The 25,898-nt window shown below is 40.2% G+C and overlaps 1 pseudogene; it reads left to right on the top strand.

Moving 5' to 3' along the window:
* Positions 1-13,203: 13,203 nt before the first annotated feature.
* On the top strand, positions 13,204-17,371 carry LOC139012858 (PC4 and SFRS1-interacting protein pseudogene; annotated as a pseudogene).
* The last annotated feature ends 8,527 nt before the right edge of the window (positions 17,372-25,898 follow it).

Genomic DNA, 25,898 nt, shown 5'->3' with positions numbered 1-25,898 from the left:
ATGATTCTCTCTCATTATTGATGTTTCTATCTCTCCCTCTCCCTTACTCTCTGAAAGCAATAAAAATATTTTTAAAAAGTTTTGATATTTGAACTTGAGAAGATTGATTTCTAATAAGCCACAACTCCAACAGAGGTACTAGGTATTAAAAGGGAGTTTGGACTAACACATGATTAAATAGCCACAGTTTAGATAAATTAGATATCTCTAAAGGGCAATAGAAGAACTGCTCTTCAGGTTTTGAAATTTATGATTAGTCAATGAAGTGAGTAATTGTTTAGCATAAAAGAAGTGATCCTCTTAATCTTTCTTAGCAGAAAGCCAGTTTAGAATGTTAAAAGGGGGGAAAATGGTGCCTATGATTCTTTGCCTCAAACCTCTCCATAGTGTTTATTAAAATTCTGAAGGTATTTGTTTTTTTCACTGACATTAATTTGGCAACCACATCCCATTCGATCTACTTAATGTGAATTCTGTGTGAGTGATAAGTTAACATCCTTCCACTGACCAGGAATACATGGCTTTGCTGGTGTTAAAAAATAAATGCTTCTTGAAAGCACTTGTAACTTGTTTAACGTCCTTCCACTCTATTACTAACATGACTTGGAATGTAATTGATGTGCTTTACAGGGCTGTTGAGGAAGCTAGTGTACTCAGACGTGACACAGGCAGCTTGAACACTCCTGAGCACTGGAGACACCTGCAAGGTGAGTCCATTTCAGAATAGTGCATTTATTTTTTAATTTGTTATTCAACAGATAAAAATCAGTAATCCTAACAAGATAAAGTCAAGGATAGTCATTATATTTTACTTTACATTTTATTATAACTGAATATTATATTTATGTAGTACATTACAATGTGTTCTATTTTATGTAACTCTATACCAAGTGAAGAGATGACTTTAAAATATATCTGGCATAAAAGTAATTACCCTTTGCGTATTGGATAGGTCATTATTTTGAGTCACACTTTATAAGTTACAGAAAATGAGATATTATGACTAATCCTTAATCCATTTTACATCTAAAGATAGCAAACATTTTGATTAAAAAATTGAAAAATAAGCTAATTATTTAGATGTTTTATCTACATGATATTAAACAGCCAGATGTCTGGCTAAAGTTCTTTTTTTTTAATAGAGCAAAATGGACATTTCAGTTATCTTCTAAATTTAATTAAAGACCAATTTGATAAAAAACATTTACTCTGGAACTTGCATTATCAATTTTAAGTGCCTGTATTGATCAAATTAGCCAGAGGCTTTACAAATGGTGCACTAAAAAGTGGGTAGGGTGGTGGGCACATGGTACAATAAACAGATCTTGAAACAGGGAAACCCACACCTGAAACCTATATGTTCATGTTGACCAATGTCAGCTCAATAAATTAAGAAATAAAATTAATAAGTAAATAAAAGTGTTTTTAAAAAGTGGGTAGCCTGAGCCTTCAGCTCCCCTCAAATTCTAATGTTATGGGTTGATATGGGTGTTACTACACCCATATCTGTGATTGGCAGAAGATTTAGGGGCATTGAATGCAGTCTCAGTGGGAGGTGAGACTATGTGTGTACACATGTGCTTATATCTCCCCTAATTTTTTGCCTAGATATTTGTTCTTTCTCACACCTTTTTCATTTCCTATTTATATTTTTAAAATTTCTTTTATTGATTGATTTTAGTGAGAGAGAGAAAAAGGGAAGAAAGAGAAAAAGAGAGAGCGATAGAAACATTGATTTGCTGTTCCACTTATTTATGCATTCATTGGTTGTTTCTTGTATATGTCCTGACCTAATCAGGGATTGAACCCACAACCTTGGCATATTGGGACGACGCTCTAACCAACTGAACTACTTGGCCAGAGCCTCATTTTTTGTTTATTAACACAGATAAATGGCTATTAAATCAATCTAGTGCTATCATCCACTATTAAGCTAGCTTTTGTAAATCTTTTAGGTCTGATCACAATGGTTACTTAAAAATCACCTGGCAAAAAATCTAGATTAAATAGCCTAAATATGATCTGTGTGTCTGTAGTAAAACTTCTCTATCTAGGAAGATAACATTTTCAGTTGGAATATGGTCAATTTTAAAGTTTTAAGAAATGCTCAATGCTAATATAAAGCACTTTCCAATTTTATGACATTTGCTGACTTATTTTTCTGAACCCCACTTATATGTGATTAATGGGATTTTGTTCAGATTTAACTTTTCTTTGTCTTACTTATTTTTCAATGCTTCTTGCAATACTTTAGAAGCTTCCATCACTGTTCTATTTTTTAAATCAAGTAACGTATGAAGAATAATCAGTTTTAAATTTCAAATTGTGATTTCATGCATGGGTATAAAATAAAAAAATATACCGTTTACTTTTATTAGGATATTATTACTCAAATTCTCTAGTGATAAGCATTTTGACTAAAGCTTTTGTTCTTATGTTCTTAGAATATTTAGGTATTATGACTATATCTCAAATCAAAAATCAAAGTATGTGGTTTAAAAATACTAATATGGTTATGAGGACAAAGGGACTGTATATTTTAAATCTGTTTAGTTCTTCAAATATCTAAGCTGTATGGTTGTCATCCATCCACCATACAGAATTATGATTCCATCTTCAGTTTATTCCTCTTAGATAGTAACATTTCTTATGTTAAGTTATAACAGAAATGAACTATAGGGAATTTGATTCAACATTCACAAAGTCACAGAGAGAACACTATACCCTTCCACTTAAAATTAAAAGGCTTTTGCACACCTAGTTGGAAGCACTGACCGTAAATATTGGTTTTATAAAATTGAAATAGAAGTTATTTTCCCAAAGCCAGTAGACAGCGTGGTATCTCCCTGAAGAGCATTGTAGTCTTTTTAAACACAGGGGTCCTCAGCTTTAAGTCTCTTGCTGTGATGTCTTATCTATCCATATGGTTCCCTTCATCTTTGGCCTTAGTCCAGTTTTCTTTCATTTGGTGATGATGCCACTTTGTTTTCTCTAATCAGTTTGGCTAATAAATGCCTAAAATATATTTTATTATATTTAATTGCACTAAGAAATTGAACTTTGATTACAATTAAGTAGAAAATATCAAATATGATATCATTATAGCATAAGTTGGTCCAGCATCTGTGTTATGTTACATCATCCAAACATATGAAACAATCAAATTTCTGACTTGGCCATCCCTTGCAGGCAATGACATGCTGTTTCTTACCAGTTGAAATCTGTTTTATTGTTATTGTTCTCATTGTCCATGGATTGTCCTTACAATTCCATAAATGCTGGTGAATTCCCAGTGGTTTCCTATATTCCTTATTTGTTACATTATTCTAGAATTAGAGGCCCGGTGCACAAAAGTTTGTGCACTGGTGGGGGGGTTGGGGAGGGGGGTCCCCCAGCCCGGCCTGTGCCCTCTCGCAGTCTGGGACCCCTCGGGAGATAACGACCTGCTGGCTTAGGCCTGCTCCCGGGTGGCAGAGGGCAGGCCCAATCCCTAAGTGCAGCCCCTGGTCAGGCTCAGAGCAGGGCCGATTGGGGAGTTGGGGCGCCACCCCTTGTCATGCACACAGCAGGGCGGATCGGGAGGTTGCGATGCCACCCCTAGTCATGCTCAGGGTAGGGCCGATTGGGGGGTTGGGGCACCGCCCCCTGTCACACTCAAGGCAGGGTCGATGGGGAGGTTGCGGCGCCGCCCCCTGTCACGCACAGAGCAGGGCCAATCAGGGGGTTGGGGTGCTGCCCCCTGTCACTCACAGAGCAGGGCCCATCAGGGGGGTTGGGGCTCCATACCCTGTCACACACAGAGCAGGGTCGATCAGGGGGTTGGGGAGCTCCCCCCGTCACGCACAGAGCAGGGCCGATCAGGGGGTTGAGGAGCTCCCCCCTGTCACTCACAGAGTAGGGCCAATAGGGGAGTTGGGGCACCGCCCCCTGTCACACACAGAGCAGGGCGGATCAGGGGGTTGGGGCGCTGCACCCTGTCACACTCAGGGCAGGGCCAATGGGGAGGTTATGGCTCTACCCTGTCACACACAGAGCAAGGCCCATGGAGGGGGGTTGGGGCGCCACCCTCTATCACCCACAGAGCAGGGCCGATCAGGGGGTTGGGGCGCCGCCACTGTCACACTCAGGGCAGGGCCGATGGAGAGGTTATGGCTCTACCCTGTCACACACAGAGCAGGGCCCCTCTGGGGGGGTGTTGGGCCGCCGCACCCTGTCACACACAGAGCAGGGCCGATCAGGGGGTTGGTGCACCACACCCTGTCAAACACAGAGCCGCAGGGCGATCAGGGGATTGGGGAGCTCCCCCCTATCAGGCACAGAGCAGGGCTGATCAGGGGGTTGGGGTGCCTTCCCCTGTCATGAACAGAGCAGGGCAGATAGGGAGGTTGTGGCCCCGCCCCCTGTCACACACAGAGCCGCAGGGTGATCAGGGGGTTGGGGACTCCCCCCTGTCACACAGAGTAGGGCCGATAGGGGAGTTAGGGCACCGCCCCCTGTCACACACAGAGCAGGGCAGATCAGGGGGTTGGGGCGCCGCCCTCTATCACCCACAGAGCAGGGCCGAGCAGGGCCGATCAGGGGGTTCGGGCGCCGCCACTGTCACACTCAGGGCAGGGCCGATGGGCAGGTAATGGCTCTACCCCGTCACACACAGAGCAGGGCCCGTGGGGGGGTGTTGGGGCGCTGTCCTCTATCACCCACAGAGCAGGGCCAATCAGGGGGTTGGGGCGCAGCCACTGTCACACTCAGGACAGGGCCGATGGGGAGGTAATGGCTCTACCCTGTCACAGAGCAGGGCCCGTGGTGGGGGGGGCGTTGGGGCGCCGCCCTCTATCACCCACAGAGCAGGGCCGATCAGGGGGTTGGGGCGCAGCCACTGTCACACTCAGGGCAGGGCCGATGGGGAGGTTATGGCTCTACGCTGTCACACACAGAGGCAGGGTCTGTGGCGGGGGGGGGGGGGGGGGGGGGGGTTGGGGCGCCGCACCCTCTAACACACAGAGCCACAGGGCGATCAGGGGATTGGGGAGCTCCCCCCTATCAGGCACAGAGCAGGGCTGATCAGGGGGTTGGGGCACCTTCCCCTGTCTTGAACAGAGCAGGGCGGATAGGGAGGTTGTGGCCCCGCCCCCTGTCACACAGAGAGCCGCAGGGTGATCAGGGGGTTTGGCCGCTGCCCCCTGTCACGCTGATCCGGTGCCAGGAGGCCTCGCGGCTCCGCTGATCCCAGTGCTGGGAGGCATATTACCCTTTTACTATATAGGATAGAGGCCTGGGGGCCGGCTGGTTTGCCCTGAAGGGTATCCTGGATCAGGGTGGGGGTCCCCACTGGGGTGCCTGGCCAGCCTGGATGAGGGGATGATGGCTGTTTGCAGCTGGTCACACACCCTTCAGGGTGGGGGTCCCCACTGGGGTGCCTGGCCAGTCTGGGTGAGGGGCTGAGGGCTGCTTTCAGGCTGGTGGTTGTTGACTGAAGCTCCCAACCCCTCCTTTTTTTTTTCTCTTTTTTTATTTTATTCTGGGCCAGCTTTAGCTCTGGCTCTAGCTCTGAGGCTTCCCCTGCTGGTTTGTTTGTGTTCTATAATCGAAACAATGTATAATTCCAGGTCTGAGATCCCGGCCGTTTGTTTAGCTTCTATATTTGTTAGAATGTTTCAAACTGCCGGCTCAGAGGCCGGCAAGGCAGGCGGGGAACGTTGGAGTCCTCCTTCACTGAAGCAAGCAAGCCTCATGTTCGCTTCCAGCTGCCTGGCTGCCAGCCACCATCTTGGCTGACAGTTAATTTGCATATACTCACTGATTAGCCAATGAAAAGGGTAGCGGTCATATGCTAATTACCGTGTTTCTCTTTTATTAGTGCAGATAAGATATTACAAGAAGGAAGGAAGGAAGGAAGGAAGGAAGGAAGGAAGGAAGGAAAGAAGGAAGGAAGGAAAAAGCCTCACAAACCATTTTAAATCAAGATTTAGGTAATAGCTCAAACCCTAGGCCAAAAAGAGCCAGTTCATTGTTTTTAATGACCTGTTCTTTTTTATTTAAGGTAATAAATTTATTGTTTCACTTTGACTATGGAAAACAGATTAGGATACATAATTTTGACAATTACACTAATTGTAAAAGTTTCGCCCTGGCCTGTTTGGCTCAGTGGATGGAGCGTCGGCCTGCGGACTGAAGGGTCCTGGGTTCGATTCCGGCCAAGGGCACATGCCTGGGTTGCAGGCTCGATCCCCAGTGGGGGGCGTGCAGGAGACAGCCAATCAGTGATTCTCTTTCATCATTGATGTTTCTATCTCTCTCTCCCTCTTCCTTCCTCTCTGAAATCAATAAAGAAATATATATTTTTTAAAAAAGTTTCCCATGCCCATTTCTCTTTATTTTTACCACCAATTTTAATTAAGATTATATTGAAATGCTTCTTGTATTCTTTTTTTTCTTTATTGATTAAGGTATTACATATGTGTCCTTATCCCTCCTTATCCCCCCGGCCCCCCGCTCATGCCCTCACCCCCCTGGTGTCTGCTTATATGCATTGGTTATGCTTATATGCATGCATACAAGTCCTTTGGTTGATCTCTCCCCTTACCTGCACCCTCCCCTACTTTCCCTCTGAGGTTTGACAGTCTGATCGATGCTTTTCTGTCTCTGGATCTGTTTTTGTTCATCAGTTTATGTTGTTCATTATATTCCACAAATGACTGAGATCATGTGATATTTATCTTTCTCTGACTGACTTATTCTGCTTAGGATAATGCTCTCCAGGTCCATCCATGCTGTTGCAAATGGTAGGAGTTCCTTCCTTTTTATAGCAGCATAGTATTCCATTGTGTAAATGTACCACAGTTTTTTAATCCACTCATCTGCTAATGGGCACTTAGGCCGTTTCCAAATCTTAGCTATGGTAAATTGTGTTTCTATGAACATAGGGGTGCATATATCCTTTCTGATTGGTGTTTCTAGTTTCTTAGGATATATTCCTAGAAGTGGGATCACTGGGTCAAATGGGAGTTCCATTTTTAGTTTTTTGAGGAAACTCCATACTGTTCTCCACAGTGGCTGCACCTGTCTGCATTCCCACCAGCAGTGCACGAGGGTTCCTTTTTCTCCGCTTCCTCGACAGCATTTGTCATTTGTTGATTTGTTGATGATAGCCATTCTGACAGGTGTGAGATGGTACCTCATTGTTGTTTTGATTTGCATCTCTCGGATGATTAGTGACTTTGAGCATGTTTGCATATGTCTCTTGGCCTTCATTATGTCCTCTTTCAAAAAGTATCTATTTAGGTCGATTGCCCATTTTTTTATTGGGTTGTTTATCTTCCTTTTGTTAAGTTATATGAGTTCCCTGTAAATGTTGGAGATTAAACCCTTATCGGTGATAACATTGGCAAATATGTTCTCCCATGCAGTGGGCTTTCTTGTTGTTTTGTTGATGGTTTCTTTTGCTGTGCAGCAGCTTTTTATTTTGATGTAGTCCCATTTGTTTATTTTCTCTTTAGTTTCCATTGCCCCAGGAGCTATCTCAGTGAAGATACTGCTTCAGCATATGTCTGAGATTTTGCTGTCTGTGGATTCCTCTAAGATTTTTATGGTTTCCCATCTTATGTTAAAGTCTTTTATCCATTTTGAGTTTATTTTGTGTATGGTATAAGTTGGTGGTCTAGTTTCATTTTTTTTGCATGTATCTGTCCAATTTTCCCAACACCATTTATTGAAGAGACTGTCTTGATTCCATTGTATGCTCTTGCCCCCTTTGTCAAATATTAGTTGAGCATAGTGGTTTGGGTCAATTTCTGGGTTCTCTATTCTATTCCATTGGTCTATATGTCTGTTCTTGTGGCAGTACCAGGAAGTTTTGAGAACAGTGGTTTTGTAATACAGCTTGATATCTGGTGTTGAGATCCTTCCTACTTTGTTTTTCTTTCTCAGGATCGCTGCAGCTATTCGAGGTTCATTTTGTTTTTAATAAATTGTAATTCAAGGCAACTTGGCCCTAGGAAGAAACTGGATTTGTTCCAAAGGTTCATACATGCTAGAGATCAGCTATTCATGTTCTTTTAACCTTATGGCAGGGCCACCTTAGTTAATGCCATATCTTCCTTATTATTCATTGCTTGAGAAAAGTCAGTGACTGACATGGAAACAGCTGAGTGTATTATTCTAAAAAGTAACTAAATCATGAGTTTGAAGGTTGGATGTAGGAATCCTAGGGATGGATTGATATAATATATACTAGTAGCCCTGCACATGAATCCACGTGTGAGTAGCTTGCTGTCGTTGGCCTCAGCTGGCCACCCGCCCACCACTGCTGGTAGCTCTCCGCTGCTCGTAGCTCACTGCCCCGCCCTCTTGTAGCTCTCCACCACTTGTAAATTGGTTGTGACATTATGGAGTAATGGATAATTAGCATATTCATCTCTTATTATATAGGATTAGTTTTGACATGGAGTCTTCCTGTGAGAATTTAGAACAATTAGTCCCTTTAAAAGCATCCATACTTCATTAGATGTGGCCATAGTAGCCACTCTTCAAGGTTAAGCCTTAGTGGGGAGAAAATGGTAAATAGTTAACACAAATCTTTACTGAGAAATTATAGGGGATAGGAAAGATGGGGACCAACATACCCACAGTACTGGTCCCCTAGGCTGAGCTGAGAAGAAATAAATATAATATTGTGATAAAGAGCCAGGCTGGGAGAGCATACTGGGCAATATTAAATGAGAAAATACAAGTAAATATACCATAGAGCAAGCCTGACTCTTTGTAAGCTAACTCTTCTGCAGGAGCTGGTGTGGACCCTAATGCTTAGGAGGAGAAGACAGCAATGGCAAGAGGGAGGGGCCAGAAACCAGGTTGTGCTCCTCCTAAGCGTTAGATCCCCTGACAGTTCAAATGATGTTCCCAATCTTAGGCTTCAGGGACTCCTCCCTCGGGTCATCTACCTTGAGACTCAGGCAAATTTAGCTGATTCCAAGTCCCACCTGAACTCAAACACAGGTATGTTCTGCATCTCCTTCCTCCAGCTGACTACTAGTGAGGGCTGACACCATGTACAAACATCTGTAAATCTGGAACTGCTGGAATAGAAATGGGGACTTTTAGTCTCCAGGACAAAGAAGCGTACAATGCCCTTCAGCAGGACTGTCTGTGTACAAAGCTGGCACTTTACCCATGATTTCCATGACAGGAAAGATCTCTGAAGTTAGACAAGGGATAGTATAAGGATTGAAATATTTTTCTAATTAAGACACCACAAAAAACCCTCTAAATAAGTTCTGAGTCAAGAAGAGATCTTACAGAGAACCCTCAGCTGGCAAGAGCTGGCCTAGCAGCCTCTGACTCTTTCACCCGAGTACTGCCTTTCTATAAGGTCTATCACTTTGATTACCTCTGCCAACACTAAATTCTGAGACCGGATAGTCTGTCTTTAGATTGTTAGCCTATGTGTAACTATACCTTTCTATTCCTTCATTCTTTGTAGTGAAATAGCATTTTCAAAATTAATGTGACTCAATACCAAACAAAAAATACAAAAATTAAAAGGCAGTAATTACAAGCAAGATACCTCAAATGAAGTCACTTCTAAAGTCCAAGTTCTTGATCTTAAGACGTGTATGACCCAGCCCTCAAAACTGAAATTTTCTGCTCTAGGTCTTCCTCCCACTACCCCATTCTGCCTGTTACTTGATCAAAGTTTTCTAGCTGCCATGTTTTCTCCCTCATTTTTCCAAATGTTGTAAATGTTCAAACAATAGACTGAGATAGAAAATAAATAGGGATGATCTTACTTCTACTAGGGTAGTCAAGAAAAGCCTCTCTGTAGAGAAAATAATTTAGCCAAGAGCTAAAGACGTTGGGGAAAGAGTGTTCCTGGAAAAGGGAACAGCTTGTACCCAAACAGGCAAGAATCTGGTGTCCTGGAGGAACTGAAACAAGTTCCAAGGGGCCAGAGGATATTGAGGAAGGGAGAGAGGGCATAAGATTAGGCTGCAGAGAAGTCAAGTGTTAGATCATGTAGGACTTGTGAGGATTTCATTGTAATTGGAAGAAGCCGCAGAAAGCTTTAAGCAGAGGAATGACATTATCTGATTTATCTTTGAGTCCTTCTTGCTGCTATCTAAAATAGGGAATCAAAAGGGGAAAAATAGAAAAAGGGAAACCAGTTAATAAGCTTTTGCAGATATCTGGGCATATAATGATGCTGGCTTAGACTACTGTTTTTCAAACTGTGGGCCAGAACCCATTAGGGTCACACAATCATTTTGGTTATGTGACCAATATTAGTGAAATAGAATTATGTACAATGGAAAATATCAGAGGCAATTGTATAGTTTCATGACATTTGCTTTCAGTTTTTTTATGCATAAAAACGTAGATGCGCAAATACTAGATTGCAGTGTGAAGTGGATTTATCACTAAGCATAGTGGTCATAGAAACCACTGAAGTGGTGAGTGGAGGCCGAAAGAAGAAGGATTTCATCCACATAAAAGTATCTTTAAATACTTGAAGATGAAAGAGGTCATCTTGGAAGGGACATAAAGGGAGGTGAGACAGAGTTCTGTGGTATATTTTATTTCAAGTATTATATCCCTATATTTATACCCCGCTTATTCTTTAAGAATTATTTATAATAACCTATGCAGAGTATAAATGTAAGAAGATTGTACCATTAGTAATAGAGGAAAATTACAGATAACCAGCCAGTTTTTTAAGGGTACATAAAAAATTGGAACATAACCTGATGGTCACCAGTAGGTATTTCTCTCAGCTTTTGGCTAGGCATTTCTTTTCTGGATCATTGATATTCTCTAGGGGAGTTTATAAACAAGCGTAGAATATCTACAAAAAAGTTGCGTTCAGGGGAGGAAATATTGAACTGAGTGTCTATTAAATCTCCATTCCTTCTGAAAGGGAATGTCCCTTGGTCTTCTGAAGTAACAAGTCTAGCTTTGCTGAACTTTTTCACAATGTAATCTGATCTTTGTGCCATTTAAAGTATAAAGTCACCACCATCAACTAACTGCTCAAAAACTTGCATCATCACTACAATGAGTAATGAAAATTATAGTACCTCAGGTCAAATGTCATGTTTATGTTTTATTTTGTCTAATATAGGATATAATGACCTCCCTTAGGGAAGGTTATCTTGATCTCTCTATCCATATCTGCTTGAGCAGCTTAAATTTAAACTGTTATTTGGGATAAGTCTCTAACCTGATGAGAAGTAGATTTATAATAAATCATCACTGAAATTTAAAACTTGTCTTGGAAAATAAAAGGATAGATGTGCTGGGCAATTAGCAGATGCAGAAACTCTTTAATTATAAATCACACCCTTACCTGAGGAACTTTATGTTATGCTGATGAGAGGCAGACTCTAATAATACACCTTTTCATTTTACACACATGGCACACACCCACAATCTCTGAAAATGTTAAGATCCATATGTTCAAACAACCCATTTACAAATTGCTAGATGAGACCAGCAGTAATTCCCTACTCCCTCTGCCATTTAAAGAAAACAAATTTAGTATTCATCATCTTTCTTCCTCCTAGAATCCATTGCATCAGTTGTAAAAGCATGCCTTTCCCCTCCTACCATCAGATACTTGTCTTGCTTTGGTGTAGGTGGCAATCAAAGGCTGCAATTGTATTTTAATAGTAAACTCTTAAAGATTTTCAGAGTCAAAGAAATGAGTCTCTAATTGTAGAAAATTAACTTCCAATATCAGCTACTTTGGTTGCTATGTGAGATGCCTCACCCATTGCTTCTCAAAACAGACCACCCAAGTAACTAACTGCATATGCTAAATGTCCATACATTTTGATAGAGCCACCCAGAGAGCCACTCCTGACCTGACTAGCTGTGCTGCTGACTACTGTAAAAGCCATTCTTGTGCTGCTGGATGAACCAAAGATGTTCAGCAAGCATGGAGCTGAACACGGGGCAGGGGGAGTGGGGGGAGCATCATAATTTTCAATCTGTTTCTTCATTCTCAAACCTCACAGAACTGCAGAACTTTAGTGTGGTTTTATTCAAGGAGGAAAAGTGTGGTACAATAAAAGCTTCCTCTTAGCACAGATAAGTCTAACAGGCTAATAGTTCTTTGGGTAAGTAGGATTAATTATCAGGAAGCTGTCGATAGTTCATTGCCGACTTATAAAAACCTAGTAAGAATGAGGTCAACTAAAATAATGGGTCCATTTATAAGTTTGGGTCATGTAATACCTTATTAAAGATCACATTATTTCAGCAAAGAAAATATTGCAGAGAGGTCTCCTCTAAAAAGAAAATAGCTTTTTTGTGTGCTGGAGAGCTTCCAAACCACACCATTGCAAAACCTAAACACTTCAAACCATTGAAAGTTAATGTTTAACTGTCTGGTTCCAGTTATCGGAAAAATCCTTTCACCCTTGGTAATTGATTTTTGTTGAAATCCTGGTGTCATTTGGCTTTTAATCCCAATTATGTTCCTTATGCTGGGTGAACATACTTTCATTGCCCACGGGTTATATTTTTATATCCTACATAATGTAGAGTATATTCTACTTTGTTTTGTGTGATTAGGAGAAGTAATAATCAGCATTTTACTAGAGTTAGGGAAAACAGTAAAGTGCAGGGATGGCCCAAGGCATGATTGTGAAATGCCTGAAATTTTTAAAGCCCTTGTCTCCTAATTTGTCATTTAACTCTTTTTATGTCCTAATCTCTGTGAAATGTTGTTCAGCCAAGAGCTGTGTTGTGACCCCTCTAAGCATCAGTGTCCTCCCCTGTTGGAGGATAAACTGAGACCATGCAAAATATCAGGTACAACATATGGCCTAATACATAGTGGATGTTCAGAATTGTTAGGTCATCATTCTCATCTTCATCAACCTCTCCTAAGCCTCAGAACTAAGGTATACTTAATATGTATTTACGATAAGATTGCTTGTAAGAATGTTTGCTTTTAATAATTTCTTGGGGGGAAAAAAACAAACAAACAAAATAATAATAATTTATTGAAAACTGGAAAGCTTTCCAAACTCAAAGAAATGTGTCTCTACCTCTGACATTTTAGTTTCCATTGAGGTGGAGGAGAGATGTGGTAGCAGGTTGGGGTAGGCTTAACTGCCCTGCAGTGATGTGACAGCTGCCTGATTATTAGAGTGACCTTACTGAGAAAAAAGCGGATCATGTGAGTCTGGCATGGAGCCAGGCAACATGTGGGACCTGATCTCTCACACCACAGCCAGAGAGCCTATGTCCCAGTTCGGTTCCAAAACTACTCCACTGCAAGCCCACCTTTCTCCTGCCATCAACCATTCACGGAAGGGTATGATTAGTTAGTGCATTTTTAAATGCTGTAGTGGCTGAGGCAATTATAGGATCTGTGAGATCTGAAGCTTGCAATTATAAGGGCCGTCTTTAATAGAAAGAATGCAAAATAATAGATATAAGTGAATATTTAATTAGAATAAGTTAAGAAATCACCGCGAAGAATATATTAAATAAACTGACAAATACCACTATACTATCCATGTTTTTTATTGCCTTCCTGACATACCTTGTACTGTTTTTTTATCCTACTGTTTTTTTGGTTGCATATTCTGATTGTTTCCTCCTGTATTTCCTAATAGAAGAAGATTTCTTTTTTCTTAAATATATATTTTATTGATTTTTTACAGAGAGGAAGGGAGAGGGATAGAGAATTAGAAACATTGATGAAAGAGAAACATCGATCAGCTGCCTCCTGCACACTCCCTAGTGGGTATGTGCCCGCAACTAAGGTATATGCCCTTGACCGGAATCGAACCTGGGACCCTTCAGTCCGCAGGCTGACACTCTATCCATTGAGCCAAACCGGTTAGGGCATAAAATATATTTTTATTGATTTCAGAGAAGAAGGAGAGGGAGAGAGAGATAGAAACATCAATGATAAGAGAGTATCATTGATCAGCTACCTCCTGCACACTCCATACTGGGGGTCGAGCCAACAACCCATGTGTGTGCCCTTGACCAGAATCAAACCCAGGATCCTTCAGTCTGCAGGCCGATGCTGAGCCAAACCAGCTAGGGCTAAAATGTTTTTTAAATCTTACAAAAGCCTATGCCTAAGTAAATGAGAGTCCCTGAAGATTTAAACTTCTGAGCTTCATAGAAAATCCAGCTCTGCCCAGAAAGAAATCGAAGGATAAAGGGGAGAGGATCTACACTTCCACATTTATGGAGAGAGCTCTTTTATGCAGAAGTACTTGGTAACGTGTAAAGGGGGAGAGATCAACCAAAGGACTTGTATGCATGCATATAAGCATAACCAATGGATACAAACACCGGGGGTGAGGGCATGAGTGGGGAAATGGGGGGACAATGGAGGGATAAGGACACATTTGTAATACCTTAATCAATAAAGGAAAAAAAATAAATGAGAGCTGAGGAAGTGAAAAAAAAGAGTTATACATATGTAATGGCATAACATCAGTATTATTATTAAAGTCCATTGTGACCAAGTGTGAGGCAACATCAGAGGCAGGAAAGGCAAAATCTGGTTCCTTGGGGAATGGAGAAAGAATTTGAGCTGGCCTCTTCCTGAGCCATGAAGACCCTGGTTCTCTCCTCCCCTTTCTTCAGCCCTGCTCAAGGTGATCTGAAGAAGCAAATTAGAGCTTGGCAAATTAGTTTGCCTCTCTAAGCCTCAGTTTCTCATGTATAAAATGGCAGTGATAATACTTTCTTACAGAATTGTGGAAAAGATTAAATGGACAGTGTACTACTTGGCTCCTCATAGATAATTAAGATATTATAACTATAATTCTTATTGTCCATATTTTAAGTGGTAGCTATAAGGGAAGAATCAGAAGAGGGGTATTGGATAGCTATGAGTTCAGGGATTCCAGATGGAGAAAACAGCCTGGAAGGTCAAACTCTATAAATGCTAAAATGGATGCTTTCAGTTCCAGCTTTTCCACTTTGCCTCAGGGCCCAGTAGCAACATAGTGAAAGTGACCATGGCAACATCACAGCCACAGTATTCTATAAACAGAATTTATCAATAACCATGAGGCTTTTAGGAGGCAACAGTAATTCATATCTGACCCAGATCTTCCTCCTGATGTAGGCTCTAACTCTAAAATTGCATGAGATTTGGGAAGCATTTTAGACTCAGAGTTTGATATTTGAATAAGATCGCCAAACTGCCCCTGATAATGGTTGCAAAGAACTGACACTGAGCACCCAGCAGGTAATAGGGGATCTGTAAAGGTTTTTTTGGATTCAGCTAAAGTAGTGTATCCTCAGGAGTCCTGGACACTGCTGCTTAGGCATGGCACAGGCTCTGAGTAGCCTGAGAGGTTAGGCAAGTGAGGCAACAGCACACTGCCATTAGTGACCGGCTCTGAAGTCAGACTATCCAAGGCCCCAAATTCCAGCTCTAGCACTTAACACCTTTACAACCTGGGAAAACTACTTAAATTATCTTATGTCTCAGTTTCCTCTTTCTAAAGTTAAGATAATAAAGTACCTCATAGGGTTATAGTGAGTGTTAAGGATTAAATGAGATATTTCTAAAGCACTTTAGGACAGCGCCTGACAAGTACTCATTTCAAGTGCTCAATAACAGCTAGCTCTAATGCTAAATGGGAAATCTGGTGATGTGCAGCAGGTATTTGGTTTTGTGGATCTGGCACTCAAGAAATACATAGTAATTTAAGATAGATTTTACAGAAAGGCAGCAAAGCAAGTAGAAACTGAGGCAATAGGAGAAATGACAGCAGCAATAGCACCTGTTAATCTAAAAGTGAGTCCTAAAAGAGGACTACCTGCAGCTACAGAAATCAAGATTCCAAAACCAAGAGGCATTCCCAAAATGATAAAACAGACCTGCCCTTCATAGAGTGACATATAACTAAAAAAAACAAAAATATCCTGACAGGTTTGACTCAGTGGTTAGAGCATCAGCCTGTGGACTAAAGGGTCTCGGGTTTGACTCTGGTCAAGGGCACATACCCCGGTTGCAGGCTTGATCCCCAGCCCCAGTCAGGGCATGTGCAGGAGGCAACCAATCAATGTTTCTCTCTCACATCGATGTTTCTCTCTCTGTCTTACCCCTTCCCTTCCACTCTCTCTAAACATCAATGGAAAAAATATACTTAGCTGAGGATTAACAACAACAACAAAAATACAAAAGTAAGAAAAGGGGCAAGAGGAAAACAACCTATAAAACAGCTTTAAAAAGGATGAAGAGGGCCAGAAGGAAAAAAAAAAAAAAACAAGCCAAGAGTCAGACAAAAAGGAGGGGAAGAAAGAAATTGAATCAAAAAGGAAAAATTTATTTAAAACAAAGGTTACATCAACCTCTGATTCTGAAGAAGGAGATGATCAAGGTGAAGAGAAAAGCTGGAAGAAACTTTCAGACTGCTCAGAGAAGGAATATGCCCAAAGGCCAACATGAGAAAGAAACAACAGATAGAAAACACAAGAGGAACAAATGGAAACTGGGCAGTGGAATAAAGATGAAGGAAAGAAGCCAAAAGTTAAGAAAATGGACAAGTGTGAAATATCAATGGGACATGCTGAAATAAAAAATTCACTCAAAATTGATCATCTTGATAAGAACAGATGTACTGAGGCCTTGGATGAACTTGCTTCACTTCAAGTCACAATGCAACAAGTTTCAGAAACACACAGATAATTACCACACTGAAAAAAATACAGAGATCCAAAGTGAGATTATCATGGAAAAGTCTGCAATGTTGTTTAACCAGTTTAAAAACATTTTTCTGGTTGGTGTAGGAGATTCTATAATCACACAAGTGCTGAATAAATCTCTTGTCGAACAAAGACAGCATGAGGGAGCAAATAAAACCAAAGATCAAGGGAAGAAAGGGCCAAACAAAAAGCTAGGAAAGGAACAAGCAGGTTCAAAGACTTTAAATGGAGGATCTGAGGTTCAAGACAGTAATCAACCACAACATAAGGAAGCAAAGACAATGCCAGCAGCAAGAAAAAGTCATCCAGTGAAGAGAGAGAGACTGAAATATCTCTGAAGGATTCTAGGTTGACATATCTGGAATATAAAGAACATTTGAGAAGTTTTTAATGGATTTTATTTGAAATATTTAGATAGCTGAAAGTTTTAAATTTTTATAAGCAAGTTTTGATATTTAAAACTTGATTTGAGGGAGAAAATATCTTTATCTTTCTTTAAAAGTAATTAAACATTGCTTAATTGTAAAGAATAGATTTTAGATCTTCTAGTGTACTTTGTGATATACTTTGTGCATAGGCACAGGTGGAAGGGGATAAGGTGCAAATACACATCTTAACAAGCCACTGCGCCACCTCACTCTCAGTTGTATTTGCTTTGGATTCCTGACCACAAAAGCTTATCAAAGGCCTTGAACTTGCCAAAGTGGATATGGCCCATGACTAGAAGGGGAAGGCACGGCCTCCTTGCCTTATAAATATGTTTGCACTCGAGGTCAAGAATAGTTTAAACTTTTTTCTAATATATAAACATTATATAATCACCTGGTGATCATTATAGATGACAAACAATGTGCTCAGCATTATATTGGGGATAATAGAAGACATATTAGGAATAATATAAGGTTACTATAATCTCTATATATAAAATCCTAATATGCAAATAGACCGAATGGCAGAACAGCTGAACAACCAATCACTATGACGTGCACTGACCACCAGGGGGTATGCATGGAACATGGTGGGTGTCGGCAGCAGGTGGCAGAGCGCAGAACATGGTGGGCATCGATCGGCCACAGCGGGATGGTGGAGCAGGTGAGCGGGGGTGCCAGATCAAGGTGGGGCACCAGTCGCTGTCATCAGGGTGAGCCTCTGATGGTTACTGAAAATTCTTTGCTCCCCTGCGCCGTGGTCCTACCCGACGCTCGCACCTGCTGCCGGCGCCCGGCACCTGCCCTGATCACTTGGCACCATCAGCAGGTGTGAGCGGTGGCTGCTGGCCCCGATTGCCCCTGAGGGCTTCTCCACCTCCCCCTGCTCCTGAGGGCCAATCGGGGCAGATGCCACTCGCATCTGCTGCTGGCGCCAGCCCCAGTGGCTTCATGCCATCAATGGATGCGAGCAGGACTGGCACCATCATCATGTGGGAGCGGCGGCGGTGGGAGCAGGGCTGCTGGCAGGGAGGGGACCAGAGGCTGTGGCAGGAGGAGCCAGGAGGGGGCATGGAGGATGGGCCAAAACCTGCCCTTGTGCCCACTACAGACTCACGGCCCACAGTTCCTTTCAAGGTGCATGAATTCATACATTGGACCCCTAGTATTAAATAATAGCTAGAATTCCAGTGCCTGGTATGTGACAAGCACTGATCTAAATGATCTATATATCAACTGATTTCAAAATTTTGATGAGAAAAGAAACACTAGTGTGATACTAGTATTATCACCCCTGTTTTATAGAAGAGGTTCAAAGATAAGGAAAAGTCACATGACTAGGAAGTGTGAAGTGAGGCCTATTTTCTGAACCACTATGACATACATTTTTTTCAGCATCTGCAAGAAAACATCTCTAACATATTTATTTGGAGAAGAAGCATACAGATAAGCATTATTTCATAGTAATGTAACAAAAATCAATTTTTGACTTTAAGAAAACCTCATAATATTGCAATTCTTATTCATTATTCATATTCATATTTACTGAGTACCAACTGTGTACTAAGCATTGTTATAGAAACTGAACTTTCAAAAATGAACAAAATGGACAAAACCCCCTGACCTCATGTCCAAGCGAGCTGGCTCCATCTTTCAATTTCATACAATACTCAACATTACCACCATCATCCCATAGCTGAGATGAAGCCAATGCTTTCCTGTGTATAAAAGAACAACACTGAATCATTAGAAAGAGAATTACATTGTATAACAGAAACTACCATTACCCACTCTTGAAAGCATCCTTTTGGAGAAAACTCTGCTATACTGGACCATGGGTGAAAAATTACATAGGGGGAACAAAAGAAAAAATTATATATGGGAAATTTTTTCTTGCAGTTTACTGATCTTTTGAGCATTTAAACCAATAATCCAGGTTCAGAGAGGCACTACTCATGATATTGAGCAACTCATTTGAAACTTTTCAATCTGTTTCCTAAGGATTGTATGACCTGACATCTAAGATCATTTTAAGTCTGTCTTAAAGGTAATAAATATTAGGAGTTAGGAGGAAGCCATAGAGTTCTACATGTTTCATTTCCTACCCATTCACAGGCAGAAATCTTACAACATCAAGTGCTAATCAGAATAGGATATCCTGGCCCAGACCTCAACAGCAGTGTAAATGGAGCCCCAGAGCTCTGTGACCTTCTCCCTTTCACACCTTGGGATACCCTTTTCCCATCAGAATTATCACTGAAACTTATTTGACCTTTATTCCAAAATAAAACTCATCCTTCAGTCCCAGACATTGTTGCCAAAGAAAATACAGGATGCTCAGTGGACTTTAACTAGACTTCTGTATTTTTATGTGCTAAGTCTGACAACATAGCTCAGGTCTCTCAACCCCTTAGGAGAGAATTCCACCGCATCCAGAAAGACCTCATGATCACCCAGCCTATTGTAATCTCTCTTCTCTCAATAGTCTCTATTTTACTCCTGTGTTCATTTTCTCCAAATCTGACATGTTACATTTTATTTGAGTGCATGTTGTTGTTGTATTTTCTGTTCTCCCCTCCTCCCAACAGGATGAAAGTACCAGAAGACTAGATACTTACCTATTTTGTTTATGCTATCCAGTGACTATAGTAATGCTTGGCACAGAAAATATTTGTGAATGAATTTGTGAATTGTCTATTCATTGCATATCAAAAGTGATATTGCCATTATGATAAAGATCATAGGTAAATTGGATGATCATATTATAAAAGTAGCTGATATGTATTGAGCATATAATATGGACCAGGCAGGATGATAAATAGCTTATAGGAATTAACTCAATGCTCACAAAAATCCAATGATGTAGACCTGTTACCCCATTTTACAGCTGAACTAACTGATACTGAGACAAAAAGTAACTTGCCCAAGGTCACAGAGGGTAACATTGAGATTTAAACCCAGAAGCCTAATTCTAGAGTCTTAGTTCTTTAACTGGGTCTTTTCTAATGGATACTTGTACCTGCTGAGAAATAGAACCTGGATATGGACAAAGACATTCTTATGTAATAGACATAACTTGTCATGTTAATAGAACATTTGGTTGGAGAGAAAGATAAAGGAGTGAGGTCATGGCTCGGTTATCCTTTTTTCTTCACTTTGAAGCTCAGTCTTGATTGCAATAGGCACCAGTCTGTCCAAAATACCATATACACATGTAGGATGTTTCTTAAGACTTTTGAAGGGATTTGTATGTAAGAACTGAAGCCACACAGATTCTAGAATAAAAGTGATATCCATTTTACTAACAATTAATTTGAACACAAATAAATACCATTTGAGTAGATCTGATTTAAATTTCTAGTTCCTTTTAACTTAAGGAACAGGCTATACTGTTTATCACTCACAAGAAAGAATCCCCTCCATCTTACCCATTCTGAAAGTCCTTTTCTTCCCCTTTCTGTGTTAGCTGCTCACACTGCTCTGTGCTGGGTTCCTTTTCTAATATCATGTATTTACTATCATTTTCATATTACTGTCTCAGCTAAAAGATTCCAAGTTTATGTTAAGGACTCCTTATGTTTGGTTGGCAGACTAGTGCATTATCCTGGTACCAGGACCCAGTAACGACACATGGAAAACAGTAACCAAGGGATGTTACTGGTTAACTATTACTTGCTCTTTTATAGACAGTGCTTTGATGAGTCTTTTTCCAAGCATCTACCAATGATCAGCAATCTGTTGCCAGTTGGCAAAATCCAGTCGACAGCCTATTTTTGTGTGGCTCCAGTAGCAGGAATGATTTTTACAGGAAAACATTTGCAATCAATTGGATGAGAGAGAACACTAATGTTGAGCTTCAATTAAGTAACAAAAAATAATTCTTTTAATTAGTAGACTTGTATTTAAAAAGTGTACTCAATTATTAATATTTTTAAATTTCATCAACAAAATTGTGGAAATTTATTTGCTTATATAAGTACCTACTTATTGGCTTAATATTCAAAATTTATAAGGAACTTATAAAACTCAACACCAAAAAACAAACAGTTCAATTAAGAAATGATCAAAGGACCTGAATAGACACTTCTCCAAAGAGGATATACAGATGGCCAATAGACATATGAAATGATGCTTATGGTCACTAATCATCATAGAAATGCAATTTAAAAACAAAACTGTCAGAATGGATATCATCAATAAATCCACAAACAAGTATTGGTGAGGATGCAGAGAAAAGGAACCCTGATGCACTGTTGGTGGGAATGCAGACTATGGAAACGAGTATGGAGTTACCTAAAAAAATTTAAAAAAAAATTAAAAATGGATGCCCTGGCTGGTCTTGCTCAGTGGCTAGTGCTTGGGCCTGCGGACTGAAGGGTCCTGGGTTTGATTCTGGCCAAGGGCACATGCCGGGGTTGCGGGTTCAATCCCCAGTAGGGGACGTGCAGGAGGTGGCGATCAGTGATTCTCTCTCATCATTGATGTTTCTCTCTCCCTTTCCCTTCCTCTCTGAAATCAATAAAAATATATATTAAAAAATAAATAAATAAATAAATAAAAATGGAACTGCCTTATAACCCAGCAATTCCACTTCTGGGACTATATCCAAAGAAACCAGAAACACTAATTCAAAAGAATAGTTTCACACCTAAATTCACGCAGCGTTATTTACAGTAACTAAAATTTAGAAGCATTCCAAGTGCCCGTTAGTAGATGAGAGGCTAAAAAAGCTCTGGTACATTTACACAATAGAATATTACTCAGCCATTTAAAAAGAAGGAAATCTTACCTTTTGTAATAGCATGGATGAATCTAGAGAGTAGCATGCTAAGTGAAATAAGCCAGTCAGAGAGAGACAAATATCATATGATTTCACTTATATGTGGATTCTAATGAGCAAAATAAACTAACAAAGTGGAGACAGACTCATGGACAAAAGTGTGGTGATGGCAGGGGGAGGGATGTGGAAGAGGGCATAGAGGGGATAAATGTTGATGGGAAAAATTAAATTTTAAAAGGATAATTCAGATCAACTAAATATAGGTCTCAATAAACACAATCTAGAATGGCCTTTCCTGTGGGACCACTGCTTGCTATCCACATCAATAAAGATATTAAGATGTAAGAAAATTAGAAAACTAGCATGAGTATATAATTATACATAAAAGGAATCCCTTCAGCTGACCCCAAGAAAAGTATGGAGCACCCCTAATGGAACTATAAAGAAACAATTATGATTTGCTCCATATTAAATGTTTTTTAACGCCTTCCTTTTCTTTCTTGGTGGAACTTGAATCAGCAAGGGGAAGAAAAACACATCAGAGAGCCTCCATCCCTGAAGCCCTCTCTAAACACCATCACTGTATTTAGATTTATGGAGCAAATAAGTTCGGCCTGAACTTTGGGCTGTTTATTCATCATTGAGCACTAGGACAGCAGTTTTCTGCTTCAAAGGAATTTGTTAATTTTATCATGTTCTGCCAAGGTTAACCCTAGGAGAAACTACAGTTTAGGTAAATATAGTTAGCTGTCTCACTTTGCTCACCTATATTGCCTTCACCTTTTAAAGTTGCCCCTCAGTTACCAAAGATTTGTAACATAGCCCTGTCATTCCTGCCTTAGTTTCTGAAAATCAGAATCTACTTTCTGGGACTACCATCACAGCTTTCCCATAGGCAGTAAAATGTCAGACATTTCTCCTAGCAATATTCTTTTCTGATATATCTCCTCAGGCAAGGGAAACAAAGGAAAAAATAAACATGTGGGACTACATCAAACTAAAAGTTTTTTGCCAAGCAAAGGAAACCATCAAGAAAACAAAACAAAACAACAAAAGCAACAACAAACAAACTAAAAAACTTTTCAATGGGAGAACATATTCACCAGTGATACAGCCAATAAGGGATTAATGTCCAAAATTTATAAAGAACTCAGATAACTCCAAGTTTGTTATTCTTTCTAAAAATTGCTGTGGCTATTCAGGGTCTTTTGTGGTTCCATATAAATTATTGGATTATTCGTTCTAATTCTGCAAAATACACCATTGGCATTTTGATAGGAATTGCTTTGAATCTATAGATTGCTTTGGGTAGTGGATCTCTCATGGGGGGTGGGGCGGGCAACTCTGGTCAGGCTCATGGATGTGGGGTGAAGGGCCCCACCCCAAAGCTACACAACTCAGTCTTTGACATCCCAATATCCCCTGAATCTGCCCAGACCTCTACACCAGGGACCAGGCAGCTGACTTCTCTGCAGGGCCTGGCAACAGGGAGTCAGGTGGGTGGGGCTATTTCATTCTCCCAGGCTGACACTGTATGGAGAGGAGTGCTTGACCCAGGAAAAATGGCATCTGTAGGCAGCTGGGGAGCCTGGCATGGGGTTGAGACCCCATGCTCATCAAGAGGGACATTTGCAGTTAAGCTATTCCTCCAGATTCTCAGCCACATGGATGCAGGGCCAGCCTTTTTCACGTCTCTGCCCTTCCTGCTAGTCTCAATGTGCCTTCTGTAAACCCTTGGTTATAAGACTTCTGTTCAGCTAGTCTTCAGTTGGTTATTCAGGTTGATTGTTCTATATTTTATTTTATTTTTATTATTTTTATTTTTTTTATTGTTCTATATTTTAATTGTAGGTCCTGGGCAGAGGTGAGTGAAACTTCTACCTATTCTGTTTGCCATCTTGGATTCTGCCCTACATTGTCTTTATTCTGTTACTGATGGACACAGGTTTGTTTTCATATCTTGACTATTGTGAATAATGTTATAATGAACATGGGAGTGCAGATATCTCTTCAGTATCTTGGTTTCATTTTTGTTTTATATACCCAGAAGTGGAATCACTGAATCACATGGTAGGTTGTTTTTTTTTTCTTCATTTTTTGAGAAACCTCCATACTCTTTCCATAGTGCCTGCACAAATTTACATTTCCTCCAAGAGTATCTAAGGATTCCCTTTTTCTCTTTTCTTCACATCTTTGCCAATGCTTGTTTCTTCTTTCTCTCTCTCTCTCTCTCTCTCTCTCCATCCTGACCTGAGGATACTTTCCCATTGATTTTTAGAGACAGTAGAAGGGAGAAGGAGAGACAGAGAAAGAGAAACATACGTGTGAGAAACATCTATTAGTTGCCTCCCACACATGCCCTGACCCGGGCCAGACATCGAGCCTGCAACAGAGGCACGAGCTCTTGACCAGAATGGAACCTGGTACCCTTCCATCGCAGGCTAACATTCTACCCACTGAGCCAAGACAGCTAGGGCTGTTTCTTGTCTTTTTGACGATAGCCATTGTAACAGGTGTGAGGTGATATCTCCCTGTGGTATTGATGTGCATTACCTGATGATTAGTGATGTTGAGCACCTTTTCATGTACCTATTGAGCATTTGTATGTCTTCTTTGGGAAAATATCCATTCAGATCTTATTCCCATTTGGATTGTGAGGTCTTTATTTTTTTATATTGAGTTATATCTGTTCCTTATATTTCTTGCATACTAACTTCTTATCAGATATATGATTTGAAAATGTTTTCTCACATTCTTTAGGTTGCCTTTTCATTTTGTTGATGGTTTTGTTTGCTCTGCAGAAGCTCTTTAGTTTTATTTAGGTCCACTTGTTGATTTTTATTTTGTGGCCTTTGCTTTTGGTGTCAAATTAAAAACAAACAAACAATCAAACAAACCACAAAAACCACTGCCAAGACCAGTCAAGGGACTGACCTCACTGTTTTCTTTTAGGAGTTTTATTGTTTCAGATCTGGGGTCCAAGTCTTTAATTCATTTTGAGTTGATGTTTGTATATATGTAGTATAAGGTAGGAGGCCAGTTTCATTCTTTTACATCTAGTTGTCCAGTTTTCCCACCATTTATTGAAGAAACTATCCTTTTCCCATTGTATATTCTTGGCTCTTTTGTAATAAATTTCTTAACCCTATATGCATAGGTTTATTTCTAGGATCTCTATTTTATTCCATTGATTTATGTGTCTGTTTTTATGCCAATATCATATGTTTTTTTAAAATTATTATTATGTCTTGTAATACACTTTCAAATCAGACTGGGATGTTTCCAGCTTTGCTCTTCTTTCTCAAGATAGCTTTGGCTATTCAGGGTCTTTGGTGGTTTCATACAAATTTTAGGATTACTTTTTCTAAAAAGTAATGCCTGTGAAAAATACCATTGGAATTTTAATAGGCCTCAGATTGAGTGTGTGGATTGCTTTGGGTAATATGGACATTTTAACAATATTAATTCTTTCCATCTATTAACATAGAATATCTTTCTATTTAGTTATATCTTCATTTTTTTCACCAATATCTTATAGTTTCAATGTACAGATCTTTTACCTCCTTGGTTAAATTTATCCTAGGTATTTTATTGGGATTGTTTTCTTAATTTCTCTTTCATATATGTCATTATTATATAGAAATGCATTTGATTTTTGTATAATGATTTTATATCCTGAAACTTATTAAATTTTTTTTATTAGTTCTAACAGTTTTTTGTTTGTTTGTTTGTGTTTTTGGAGTCCTTAGGATTTTCTATATATAATGTGTCATCTGCAAATTGAGAGAATTTTACTTCTTCCATTTTAATTTGGATGACTTTTATATATTTTCTTGCCACATTTTCTCTGGCAAGGATTTCTAGTATTATGTTGAATAAAAGTGGTTAGGGTGGGCATCCTTGCAGCATTCCTGATCTTAGAGGAAAAGCTTTTAGCTCTTCACAATTGAGTATGAGGTTAGCTGTGAGTATGTTATATATGACCTTTATTATGTTGAAGTGCA

This window comes from Myotis yumanensis, unplaced genomic scaffold, assembly GCF_028538775.1.
Source record: "Myotis yumanensis isolate MYYU_CA2020_CCGP unplaced genomic scaffold, mMyoYum1.0.hap1 SCAF_6, whole genome shotgun sequence".
NCBI lineage: Eukaryota > Metazoa > Chordata > Mammalia > Chiroptera > Vespertilionidae > Myotis > Myotis yumanensis.
Note: the sequence above shows the minus strand (reverse complement) of the source record. Positions and strands in the feature narration are given on the sequence as shown.